Raw genomic sequence first — 13,222 nt, 5'->3', positions numbered from 1 at the left:
GATGGTGACCACAGCCATGAAATTAGAAGACGATTGCTTCTTGGCATGAAAGCTATGACAAACCTAGACAGTGTGTTACAAAGCAAAGACATCACTTTGCTGACAAAGGTCCATATAGTTAGGGCTATGGTCTTTCCAGTAGTCATGTCCAGATGTGAGAGTTGGACAATAAAGAAGGCAGAGCGCCAAAGAATTGATGCTTTCAAACTGTGGTGCTGGAGAAGACTCTTGAGAGTCCCTTGGAAAGCAAGGAAATCAAACCAGTTAATCTTTAAGGAAATCAACACTGAATACTCTTTGGAAGTTTTGATGCTGGAGAAGAAGAAACTTTGGCCACCTGATGTGAACAGTTGACTCATTGGAAAAGACCCTTATGCTGGGAAAGATTGAAGGCAGGAGAATAAGGTGACAGAGGATGAGATGGTTGGATGGCATCACTGATTCAGTGGACATGGTGAGGGATAGGGAAGCCTGGTGTGCTGCAGTCCATGGGGTTCTGAAGAATCAGACATGACTTGATGACTGAACAACAACAATGAACCCACAGATCAAAGAACAAAATGAGGTTGATGAACTCTTAGCTTTTGTCTGTCTCTCCTTCAGTTCTCGATGATAATCTTGCTGGGTAGAGTATTCTAGGTTTATTTTTTTCTTTTTCAGTAATTTATATCATATCATTCCCTTCCAGCCTGCAAAGTTTCTGCAGAAAATTCAGCTGATAATCTGATAGGGGTTCTTTTGTATATGACTCTTTGGTTTTTCTCTTGCTGCTTAGAATCTCTATTCTAAAGATAGAATTCTCTATCTTTAATTTTTGTCATTTTAGTTATGATATGACTTGGTGTGGGTCTCTTTGAGTTCATCTTGATTAGGGTTCTCTGTGATGAATATCTGACTATTTGTCTTCTACCTGAATATCTGTCTCCTTTTTTAGTCTCAGGAATTTTTTAGGCATAAATTCATCAACACTGAACACTCTCCTTGACAAAGGCAGTGTTCACTCTAGTGGGGAGTTGTGCCGGAGGTAGAGGGGCCAGAGTAGGTGACTGGCATGGGCAAAGGTACATGTTGGAGTGTTTTCTGGGAACCAGCCAGAGCCTGACACAGTTTCAATCTGCTTCCTCTTCCTGATTCCTGGGAGTAAGAAAGATGTACGTGCACTTCACCAGTGGGTCTGGGTTTCTCACAGCCCTTTATAAGTTCCACTGGTTTTCAAATCAGCTAATGGGACTCATCTTCTCAGGGTCAGACTCCAGGGCTGGGGTGTCATATATGTGATTTGAACTGCTCACTCCCCAGGGAGGATCTCCAAACCCTGATTCTTCTGTGTCCCCTCTGATGGGTTGTGAGTCCTGAACTGATCTCTTCTCTTCCCTTCCTACCCAATTCTGTGTGTATCTTTCTTACAATCTTGGTTGTACAAGAGGCTTTCTGCCAGTCTCAAAGTTGTTTTCAGTGAGAATTGTTCCACGTGTAGATATGTTTTTGATGTGTTTCTGGGGGGGAGGTGTGATCAGCATCCTGCTATTCCACCATCATCTCTGTCTACTCCTTCTATATTATTTCACTTAAAACATTGGGAAAATTTTTCATTAGTGAAACAAATGCTCCTTTGTTTCTTTTTTAAAGGGAATATTTTAAATTATAGTTTTAATCTCTTTGATACACAATATGTACATTTTCTTTCTTCTCTTGCCAGTAGTATAATTTGTGGTTTCAAGATTTGCTTGTTTCACTTAAGTTGTCCATTAACAAGATTTGGGCAAAAAGAGTTAAATAGGTACTTCACAAAAGGGAATATTCAAATGGATAATAATCATATGAAAAGTTATTCCCTATTACTAGTAATCAGGGAAATGTATTAGTTAATATTATAACAATTAGTATTGCTATGTACATAAGAACATAGCTTTAAATTTAAAAAGGTTGAGAATATCAAAGTCTGTGAAGGATATGGAACATCTAGAATTCTTGTACACTGCTGGTGGGAGGATAAAGTGGTGAAACAGCATTGGAAACTGGCAGTTTCTAAAAGACATGTCTACCAAAGAACCAGTAATTTCACTGCAAGGTATACACCTAAAGAGAAAGAAATGATCATGTCCAAAAGAAATGTATAAGAATGCTTATAGCAGATTTGGGAATAACACATTAACCTTTTAACAGGTATGTTATTTTCTTAAGAGTATCTAAACTATGAATACATGAAGTAATGAATATGTGAAGATGTCAATATAGAAGCAGAAAAAAAGTACTTTTGTATACTATTGACCAGGCTTTTCACTGAAATCCCAATACAATTCAACAAAATAATTGGTTGCATAGGCCATTTGTTGACATAATAAACACTGGCAGTCAAATGTGAGAAATAAATTAGCTGCTGTTTGACATGGAAGAAATAAAAAAAATAGCAAATCTCTTTAATTTTAACCAAATTTTAAACAGTTTGAACTCTTCTGGAACAATGCAGTTATGGGGAAGCTTGCAAATCCAAGAGGAACTAATTACAGAGGAAAATAGAAAGGTATCAGAGGAATGTGACTCTTAGGAATAAGTTATTTCCAATATTTCCAATTAAATTTGTTATCTTGACTTTTATTCAGATAATAGTATTAAAAAAAAGAGATGTTTATGGCTAGGAAAGTTTTTTTTAAGGAAATTTTCTATAATAAAGTGAATTATAATATAATTAATCTTGTCTCTTATATTTATAAGTCCTTCTTACTTCAATTTTTGAAAATTCAATTTTATCTACATTTTAAATAGACACTCAGTTTTTATATCCATGTCTGCTTTTTGAAATGTGGATGTATTGTTTGGTTGGTAAAGCCTTATTTTTGTCCCTTGTTATTGGGAAAAACTACACACTAATGAGAGAATTTGAATACTCTAGCTTGCCAAATACATGTCCTTTTAATTGCTGAGGGAATTCAGTTATAAGATGCCAGACTTTCCCAAGGTCATTAATTGACACATTTTTTCATGTTGTCTTGTACATTTTCAAGTAAAATTCTCCTTTATTAGAATTTGCACATACAAAAAGAAGATTAAAGAAAGTGGGAGCAAGTGAAAAAAAAAATTCTAGAAGAATCTCAGTGATTTTCAGTCACAACTCTCAAAGCAGGTACAAGGTATGGAGAAAAAAATAGATATTTTTATGTTTGGATATATTACATAAAATATTTATTCAAACATCTTTAATTTTAAAAATAAATATCTTTATTACAAAATATTCATGATATATCAAGACATATAGGAAAACATAACCAGAAATCTAATTCTACTGTCCAACTAAATCACCAAAACTTTGCTGTGTATGATCTCACGCTATATTTTTATGGAAATTAATTTCTTTTTTCCACAGGTTCAAACATCACATATATTTTCTTAAACATTTATACTTCACTTTGTCTTATTTTTTTTTTACATGGCTCTTGATATTGTCCTGTTGACTTGTAAAAAATTGATATTAAGGGCATATATATTGACTGTTTTTCTCCAGTTCAGCTCTTGCCTCTTACAAATTTTTTTATGTTTTTGAGATAATAGTTTACTCATCCTCACTGAATAAAATCTATTGACTTTTATTTTTGCCTTTTACATGATCCTAACTCAGTACTATAACATAACAAAATGAATATATTTACTTATAGGTTTATCTTGATGGTACCCAATACTAATACAAAAGAGTATATATATTCACTTATATATTTGTGTCAGTATTTTATCATTGAAATTATTGTTGAAATATTTAAAATATTTGAACTTATTTTTCTTTAAGATATGTAGCTAACCAGCCATATTTATTCTCAAATAACTGTAAATTTATCCTTAAGAACATATTTTTAATCTATGACTATTTTTTAAATTCTCAGGTTTCTTACAATCACTTCATTACTCTATCTAATGTTATGAAACTAAAATATCATTTTATTACTCTGCTTTGTAATACATTTTAATATCAGACTTCATTGTCCTTCACTTCAAGAATTTTTCTCATTATTCACAGAGGACACTTTGGAACGGCTGAAGGGTAAGGGGACAGAGATAGCATCCCGACTTTCTTGAAGTTTCGTTGTCAAAGTTGATATACAACTTAGAATATGTTTCCAATTCTGGCTATGTATGATTGATTGCCAAATCCATAATCACCAACTTAGAGTTTGCTTTCGGCAGTAGATGATAAACTGGCACAGCAAGTTAATGTCACAAGTTTCAGGTTACTTATGGATATTTTTAAATATTCCGTTATAGCTGTGTGTAAAATAAATGACTCTCTGATTCAAAGCTTTTGGTAGCTAAATGCCAACTACATTTTTGAGAGCATTTATCCAGGACTAGACTCTAATTCAATTTTATTAAATTTTACAGAATTTGAACTTATAAAATTTAGAATCTTTATTAAAGTTTATATGTTAATATGCCAGAGGTAAGCAGTCTTGGTAGTTTAGTGAATTGATAGTTCTCTGAAATTTGTATGAACTATTTCATTAAAATATTGCAACAATTTAAAATATAACATTTACAAATTTATTGGTTTTTTTCCATTTATTTTTATTAGTTGGAGGCTAATTACTTTACAATATTGTAGTGGTTTTTGCCATACATTGACAAAAATATAACATTTACAAATTTAATATGTCATATATTTTCTCCAGATCAGCACATATATATTTCTATTTTAAAATAACCCCCCCAAAATAAATAAATAAATAAAATAATCCCACTAATAGTGGGATTTTGAGGAGCTTCTCGATTTTTGGTTATTAAAGACAATGATACAAACAGCATATGATTATGTTTCTTTGAACACTTAGCATATAAATCCCATAAGAGGAGGTTCTCCATTAAACTATAGTAAAATCTTTAAATCTAAGACATAGTGCCAACACCCCTCCCAAAATATATATAGGGCCAATATCAAAAAGAGAATTATTAAACTCTATCATATTCTGTCAAAATTAAATTTATTTTTAAATGTGATAACTAAAATTACATATTTTACTATAACTTGCATTTCCTTAATTATCGGTAAAGTTGAGCAGACTTATGTTTAAAGATATTTGAAGTTCTACTTCTGTGAATTGCTAATCCATATGTTTCTTCCACTTTTTCCACTGTTTCTTTAACCTTTTTTTACTGATCAAAGGTAACAGTTCTTAGTTTCATTTGTTGAAAGTATATTCTCCTCTCTTTTTTATGATCATTTTTTTATTTTTTACATTTAGTAAAGTTAATCTACTAGTCTATATCTTCCTAGAGTTTAATTTGTGCATCATATCTAAAACATTTTTAATGAGCTATTTTTAATGGGCTAAAATATGTACCTATGTTTGCCCTTACTGTTTTCATAGCTGTATTTTTATAAATCTAAATCTTTTACACTTCTGAGATTTATTTTCAAAAGAGAAGTGAAATTAGAGGTTTGATCTTGCCATTCCTGATTGCTAAGTAGCTGCCCCATTGTCATTTACTATTTCCCTTACTGATCCCCAAATCTATCTCTATTATATATCTCATTTACCTATGTGTTTGTGTCTAGGTGTGGACAATACAATTGACTCAACACATCCTGGAGAAGGAAATGGCAACCCACTCCAGTACTCTTGCCTGGAGAATTCTGTGGACAGAGGAGCTTGGTGAGCTATATATATAGTCCATAGGATCACAGTCGGACATGACTGAGCTACTAACTTGAACACATGGGGAGATTAGGGGCACCAACCCTCCAACACAGTGGAACTAACCAAGTATATAAAACTGTAGTATTTATTATTGGAAAAAAAATCTGCATAAGCACAGTTCAAACCCTTGTTATTCAAGGTCAACTGTAGTTTTGTTTCATTTTGCTGTCTCATTCTTCCCGCTCTGGGTCCTTACTCTCTGAAATCTGTAATTTGTGGAATAAGTAGTGCATGAAGACAAGCACCACTATGTCACATGGCAGAGTCACATGTGAAAAGTATGATTTAGTGGGAAAATTACAAGTAAAAATTTAGCAAAGTTCCTTCTTTTCTCATCATCTCATGGGGAAGCTGGGTTATTGCTGCATGTAGACTTATAATGTGTCCTAGGAAAGTTATCTCACCCACTGCTTGGTCTACTTTATAATCAGGCAAACCTGAGAACAAACTGGAAGAAAAGATTAAAATATCAAATCTTTAAAGTTAAGCAATATTAATTTTGAAGCCAAATTTTCAGGTGAATATGATTAAGCCAACTACTGGCATTTATTGATATTGTGGAATTCTGACATTAGAAAGGTCCTCTTTCCCAAAACAGAGCCACCAGCACCAGCTACTTATTACATACTGGCTCATCAGTAAACAGTTATATTTGTTTCTCCACAAATGTGCTTTACTATGTTATCTGTTGCTGTCATTTGTGATATTTCATTGTTTTCTTTGGTTTATTTTTATATACTTGAACCAAAATCAAACTGTCTTATATGGCTTTATAAGTAGGTCTTGGCAGTATAAATCTTCTAGCTTTGCTCTCCAAAACTGCCTTGGCTCATCTTGATCTTTTGCAATTCAATATACATTTTAGAATTAACATGTCAATTTTCTAAAAACTCCTACTTGAATTCAGATTGGGAGTACATGAATATATATATGAACTTAAAGATAATTGGCATATTTTACAATTCATGAATCTAATATTTATTATATGCTTATTTTGTTGTTACTTGTAAATTATGTTACTTGCCTGACTTTTTAATTTTGATAATTATATAAAGTGATTTTCTAGTATTGAACCATTTTCGCATTCCTACAATAAAATCAGGTGGTCAGAATGAGAGCTAAAAAAATACCAATATTTGTGCAAAGTAGTATTTATATAAATCTTTATTGAGAATTTTGCATTATTTGATTAGTTGAAGATGACTAGTAATTGTACTTCTGGTAATGTAATCTTGAAAAAGTTTTTCACATGTAAATAGATATGTACAAGTATGTTGTACAATTTTAGAATATTAGTTTGTCAGTAAAAATAAAATCATTTGCAGAATGTTGTTATGACAAGATATCACTTATTCATTTTCATATCATACACAAACTAGTAAGATGATAAGTGAACTTTACCTCTGCCAGTATTTTTTAATTTTATTTAAAAAGTTTGAAGCAAAATGATAAAAATGCATATACTTGTTAATTCTGACAACAGGATGAAGATCTTTATTATAGCATTTTTTACTTTTCTGGATTCTTAAAATATTTAAAAATATTTCTCTTTGTTCAGCTAGAAACTCTTCTGCATTTTTTTTTTTCCAGATCTCTTAAAAAACAATGTGTTGTGTTACTATCTCTTCTTAGATACCTGGTGTATCTTCCTTGTTATTTTGTTTCAAAAATTCTGGCTAGCATTATTCATGTGTAAATGGATGTCATTCCACAAAGATCTGCTTTACACATCTGGAGCAACATGGATGTGCTCCCTGATAAACAGATTTCCTTTTGTTTATCAGGGATCCATAAGCCAGTGGCAAGCATCCATTTAGGCTGTCTCTGCACTGTACTTCCCAATCTACTAAATTCATAGGCCCAAAGGAAATCAGGGCCCGTGGGAGAAGACTAAAATATTTGGACACTTCTTCCATCTCAGAAAAAAATAAGACGAGAAGCTATCTCAATTTGCCAACCATAGATTCATTTGTCTCAGAGACTCATAATGTTTATTATCTCTGTTCATCTGACTTTCAGCAGCAAATACAGAATGACTCCTAGATTGTTAATGCTCTATATTCTAGTTACCCAGTTTCATTTCTCTTAGCCCTGCTTATAATTAGAAAACCGTTTGGCCTTTTTTTCACTTACGTGATCCTTACTATTATTAGAGTTCAAGATGGTAGACCTTATTTTTTTGTCTATGGAGGATGAATAAATATATTTCTCAAAATCTAAAAAAGGTGTCAAGGAGCTTGCATATTCTCTCACCAGCTGAGATAATCACTTTTCTTAAGATTAGCCCAAATGTGAGTTACATATTGATAGTTTCAATTTTTTTCAAACATCTTGGTTTATGGCAGATATTCCTCATAATTTTTGTTAAGAAATTGTGTCTATCTCTTTCAAAAAAATGGATTTATTGTTGATTATTTTTTATCCTTTTTAAGCATTTCAGTGAATTTTAGGAAAAAAAGTTAAGTGACTATGCACTTATTTTTCAAATTTAACTAATAGACTTTTAATTTTGATTTTGTTTTAGGTAATATATGCCAACAGCCAAACAAATAGAAAAACAAAATCACTCTGTAGTGACTGAATTTATTTTGCTGGGACTCACAGAGTTTCATGAGTTACAGATTTTATTTTTTTAAATTTTTTTCTATTATTTATATAGCCATTTTATTAAGTAACCTCATTATTATCTTGGTAGTGAAATTGGACCCTCAATTACAGTCTCCAATGTACTTCCTACTGGTCAACCTGTCCTTTATTGATATGTCTCTGGCTTCCTTTGCTACTCCTAAAATGATTGGTGACTTAATTAGTGAAAATAAGGCCATTTCCTATGAAGGATGCATGGCCCAGATTTTTTTCCTTCACCTTTTAGGTGGAAGTGAGATGATGTTGCTTGTAGCCATGGCAATTGATAGATTAATTGCCATTTGCAAACCCCTTCATTACAAAAATATTATGAGCCACCATATTTGCATCAGACTTGCACTTTTCTCCTGGACTACTGGGTTTGTGCACTCTGTTAGCCAAATGGCTTTTATAGTGACTTTACCATTCTGTGGCCCCAATGTTGTGGATAGTTTTTTTTGTGACCTGCCTCAGGTGATCAAACTTGCCTGCACTGACACCTATATCTTAGACTATTAGTCATTGCATTTAGTGGACTACTTTCTTTGTTCTGTTTCATATTTCTGTTCATTTCCTATAGCATCATCCTGATAACTGTCCATCATCACTCCTCCAGTGGATATTCCAAGGCCATGTCCACTCTTGCAGCCCACATCACAGTGGTGGTACTATTCTTTGGACCTTGCCTCTTTATCTATATATGGCCATTCAGCCATGTTTTTATAGATAAGATCGTCTCTGTGTTTTATACAATTTTTACTCCCCTTTTAAATCCAATCATTTACTCATTTAGGAATAAAGACATTAAGAAAGCAATAATAAAAATAAAGATCAAGAATGTGAGTTCCAGATCAGCCTTTTAACTTAAATATTACACTCATGAAAGGCATCATAATTGTTGTCATCATCCAGAGACACAGGTATAAGATTTTACATCAAACATAAGTAATATTTTGGGAAATTATTACTTTTCCCTACACAAGCATATATGCAATAAAGCATTCAGAATTGTACATCCAAGTGCAAATAATTCCAATATATTATCATTCATTTATGTTGTAATTTTAAATTTTTCTATAAATTCTTAGATTTTAAAATACTGTTTGTTGAGTTCTAACCATGTCTGAGGCACTTTGCATGCATTTTCTCTTAACCTCACACAATGAAAATAGAGAATATTATTTATATTTATCACCAGAAAACTGCACATTATAAAATTTAACAAATTTGTCACAGAAATTGTAAGTACTAGACCTAGAATTAGATCCTACATGTAACTACAAAATCTATGCCTTTATACCTAAAAATATTTTTATATAAATTTTAATTAGCATTCATACATTTTTGTTTCCTGTCCTCTCCTTTACGTGTCATAGTTCCCAATAATTAAATCTGGGCTGGTGCACTGGGATGACCCAGAGGGGTGGGATGGGTAGGGGGGTTCAGGATGTGGAACACATGTACACTCATGGCAAATTCAAGTCAATGTATGGCAAAACCAATACAATGTTATAAAGTAAAATAAATAAATTAATTAATTTAAAAAAATAAAGAGTTTGGTGAACCACAAAATAATAATAATAATAATGTTTGTGACATGCCTGGCAGAATCTTGGTATAGGAAAGATAGAAAAGACTTGTAAAACTGAAGCTGAACCTGTGGATGGTAAGTGAAGGGAAGAAAAATTGGCATATTGGAAACAAGTGCAGGAAATTAAAAATTTGCATTAAAAAAAAAAGAATAAGTAAATCTTCCCAACAAAGGTTAAAATGATTTTTTATTGATCTGAAAGTAAAAAGAAACCAGCAATTTCTGTTTCCTTACGCTTATGATTCAATAAAAAGAGTTTATTAAAACAGCTAAGAGCAACACGCTGCTGAATAACCAACAAATCACAGAAGAAATAAAAAATGAAATCAAAATATGCATAGAAATGAATGAAAATGAAAACACAACAACCCCAAACCTATAGGACACTGTAAAAGCAGTGCTAAGGGGAAAGTTCATAGCAATACAGTATTACCTCAAGAAAAAAGAAAAAAGTCAAATAAATAACCTAACTATACACCTAAAGCAACTAGAAAAGGAAGAAATGAAGAACCCCAGGGTTAGTAGCTGGAAAGAAATCTTAAAAATTAGGGCAGAAAAATGCAAAAGAAACAAAAGAGACCATAGCAAAAATCAACAAAGCCAAAAGCTGGTTCTTTTAGAAGGTAAATAAAATTGACAAACCATTAGCCAGACTCATCAAGAAACAAAGGGAGAAAGATCAAATCAACAAAATTAGAAATGAAAATGGAGAGATCACAACAGACAACACTGAAATACAAAGGATCATAAGAGACTATTATCAGCAACTATATGCAAATAAAATGGACAACTTGGAAGAAATGGACACATTCCTAGAAAAGTACAACTTTCCAAAACTGAACCAGAAAGAAATAGAAAATCTTAACAGACCCATCACAAGCACAGAAATTGAAACTGTAATCATAAATCTTCCAACAAACAAAAGCCAGGACCAAACGGCTTCACAGCTGAATTCTAATAAAATTGAGAGAAGAGCTAACACCTATCTTACTCAAACTCTTCCAGAAAATTGCAAAGGAAGGTAAACTTCCAAACTCATTCTATGAGGCCACCATCACCCTAATACCAAAATCTGACAAAGATGCCACACAAAAAAGAAAACTACAGGACAATATCACTGATAAACATAGATGCCAAAATCCTTAACAAAATTCTAGCAAACAGAATCCAACAACATATTAAAAAGATCATACATCATGACCAAGTGGGCTTTATCCCAGGGATGCAAGGATTCTTCAATATCCACAAATCAATGTAATACACCACATTAACAAATTGAAAAATAAAAACCATATGATTATCTCAGTAGATGCAGAGAAAGCCTTTGACGAAATTCAACATCCATTTATGATAAAAAAAAAAAAAAAAACCTCCAGAAAGCAGGAATAGAAGGAACATACCTCAACATTATAAAAGCTATTTATGACAAACCCACAGCAAACATTATCCTTAATGGTGAAAAATTGAAAGCATTTCCCCTAAAGTCAGGAACAAGACAAGGGTGCCCACTCTCACCACTACTATTCAACATAATTTTGGAAGTTTTGGCCACAGCAATCAGAGCAGGAAAATAAACAAAACGAATCCAGATAGGAAAAGAAGAAGTGAAACTCTCACTGTTTGCAGATGACATGAACCTCTATATAGAAAACCCTATAGACTCCACCAGAATATTACTAGAGCTAATCAATGAATATAGTAAAGTTTCAGGATATAAAATCAACTCACAGAAATCCCTTGTATTCCTATACACTAACAATGAGAAAACAGAAAGAGAAATTAAGGAAACAATTCCATTCACCATTGCAATGAAAAGAATAAAATACTTAGGAATATATCTACCTAAAGAAACAAAAGACCTATATATAGAAAACTATGAAACACTGATGAAAGAAATCAAAGAGGACACAAATAGATGGAGAAATATACTGTGTTCATGGATTGAAAGAATCAATACAGTGAAAATAAGTATACTACCCAAAGCAATCTATAGATTCAATGCAATCCCTATCAAGCTACCAATGGTATTTTTTCAGAGAACTAGAACAAATAATTTCACAATTTGTATGGAAATGCAAAAAAACCTTGACGAGCCAAACAATCTTGAAAAAGAAGAAAGAAAATGGAGAAATAAACCTGCCTGACTTCAGTCTCTACTACAAAGCCACAGTCATCAAGACAGTATGGTCTTGGCACAAAGAAAGAAATATAGATGAATGGAACAAAATAGAAAGCCCAGAGATAAGTCCATGCACCTATGGACACCTTATCTTTGACAAAGGAGGCAAGAATATACAATGGAGAAGAGACAGTCTCTTTAACAAGTGGTGCTGGGAAAACTGGTCAACCACTTGTAAAAGAATGAAACTAGAACACTTTCTAACACCATACACAAAAATAAACTCAAAATGGATTAAAGATCTAAATGTAAGACCAGAAACTATAAAACTCCTAGAGGAAAACATAGACAAAACACTCTCTGACATAAACCACAGCAGGATCCTCTAAGACTCACCTCCCAGAATATTGGAAATAAAAACAAAAATAAACAAATGTGACCTAATTAAAATTAAAAGCTTCTGCACAACAAAGGAAACTATAAGCAAGGTGAAAAGACAGCTTTCGGAATGGGAGAAAATAATAGCAAACGAAGCAACAAAGAATTAATCTCAAAAACATACAAGCAACTCCTGCAGCTCAATTCCAGAAAAATAAAAGACCCAATAAAAAAGTGGGCCAAAGAACTAAACAGACATTTCTCCAAAGAAGACATACAGATGGCTAACAAACACATGAAAAGATGCTCAACATCACTCATTATCAAAGAAATGCAAATCAAAACCACAAAGAGGTATCATTACATCCCAGTCAGAATGGCTGCTATCCAAAAGTCTACAAGCAATAAATGCTGGAGAGGGTGTGGAGAAAAGGGAACCCTCTTACACTGTTGGTGGGAATGCAAACTAGTACAGCTGCTATGGAGAACAGTGTGGAGATTCCTTAAAAAACTGGAAATAGAACTGCCTTATGATCCAGCAATCCCACTGCTTGGCATATACACTGAGGAAACCAGAATTGAAAGAGACACATGTACCTCAATGTTCATCACAGCTCTGTTTATAATATCCAGGACATGGACGCAACCTAGATGTCCATCTAGTAACCTAGATGTCCATCAGCAGACAAATGGATAAGAAAGCTGTGGTACATATACACAATGGAATATTACTCAGCCATTAAAAAGAATACATTTGAATCAGTTCTAATGAGGTGGATGAAACTGGGGCCTATTATACAGAGTGAAATAAGTCAGAAAGAAAAA

General features: G+C 32.8%; 1 pseudogene; it reads left to right on the top strand.

The window, feature by feature from the left end:
* Window positions 1-8,215: 8,215 nt before the first annotated feature.
* LOC133066873 (olfactory receptor 4K13-like) lies at window positions 8,216-9,172 on the top strand (annotated as a pseudogene).
* Window positions 9,173-13,222: the final 4,050 nt, after the last annotated feature.

This window comes from Dama dama, chromosome 12 (assembly GCF_033118175.1).
Source record: "Dama dama isolate Ldn47 chromosome 12, ASM3311817v1, whole genome shotgun sequence".
Taxonomy (NCBI): domain Eukaryota; kingdom Metazoa; phylum Chordata; class Mammalia; order Artiodactyla; family Cervidae; genus Dama; species Dama dama.
Note: the sequence above shows the minus strand (reverse complement) of the source record. Positions and strands in the feature narration are given on the sequence as shown.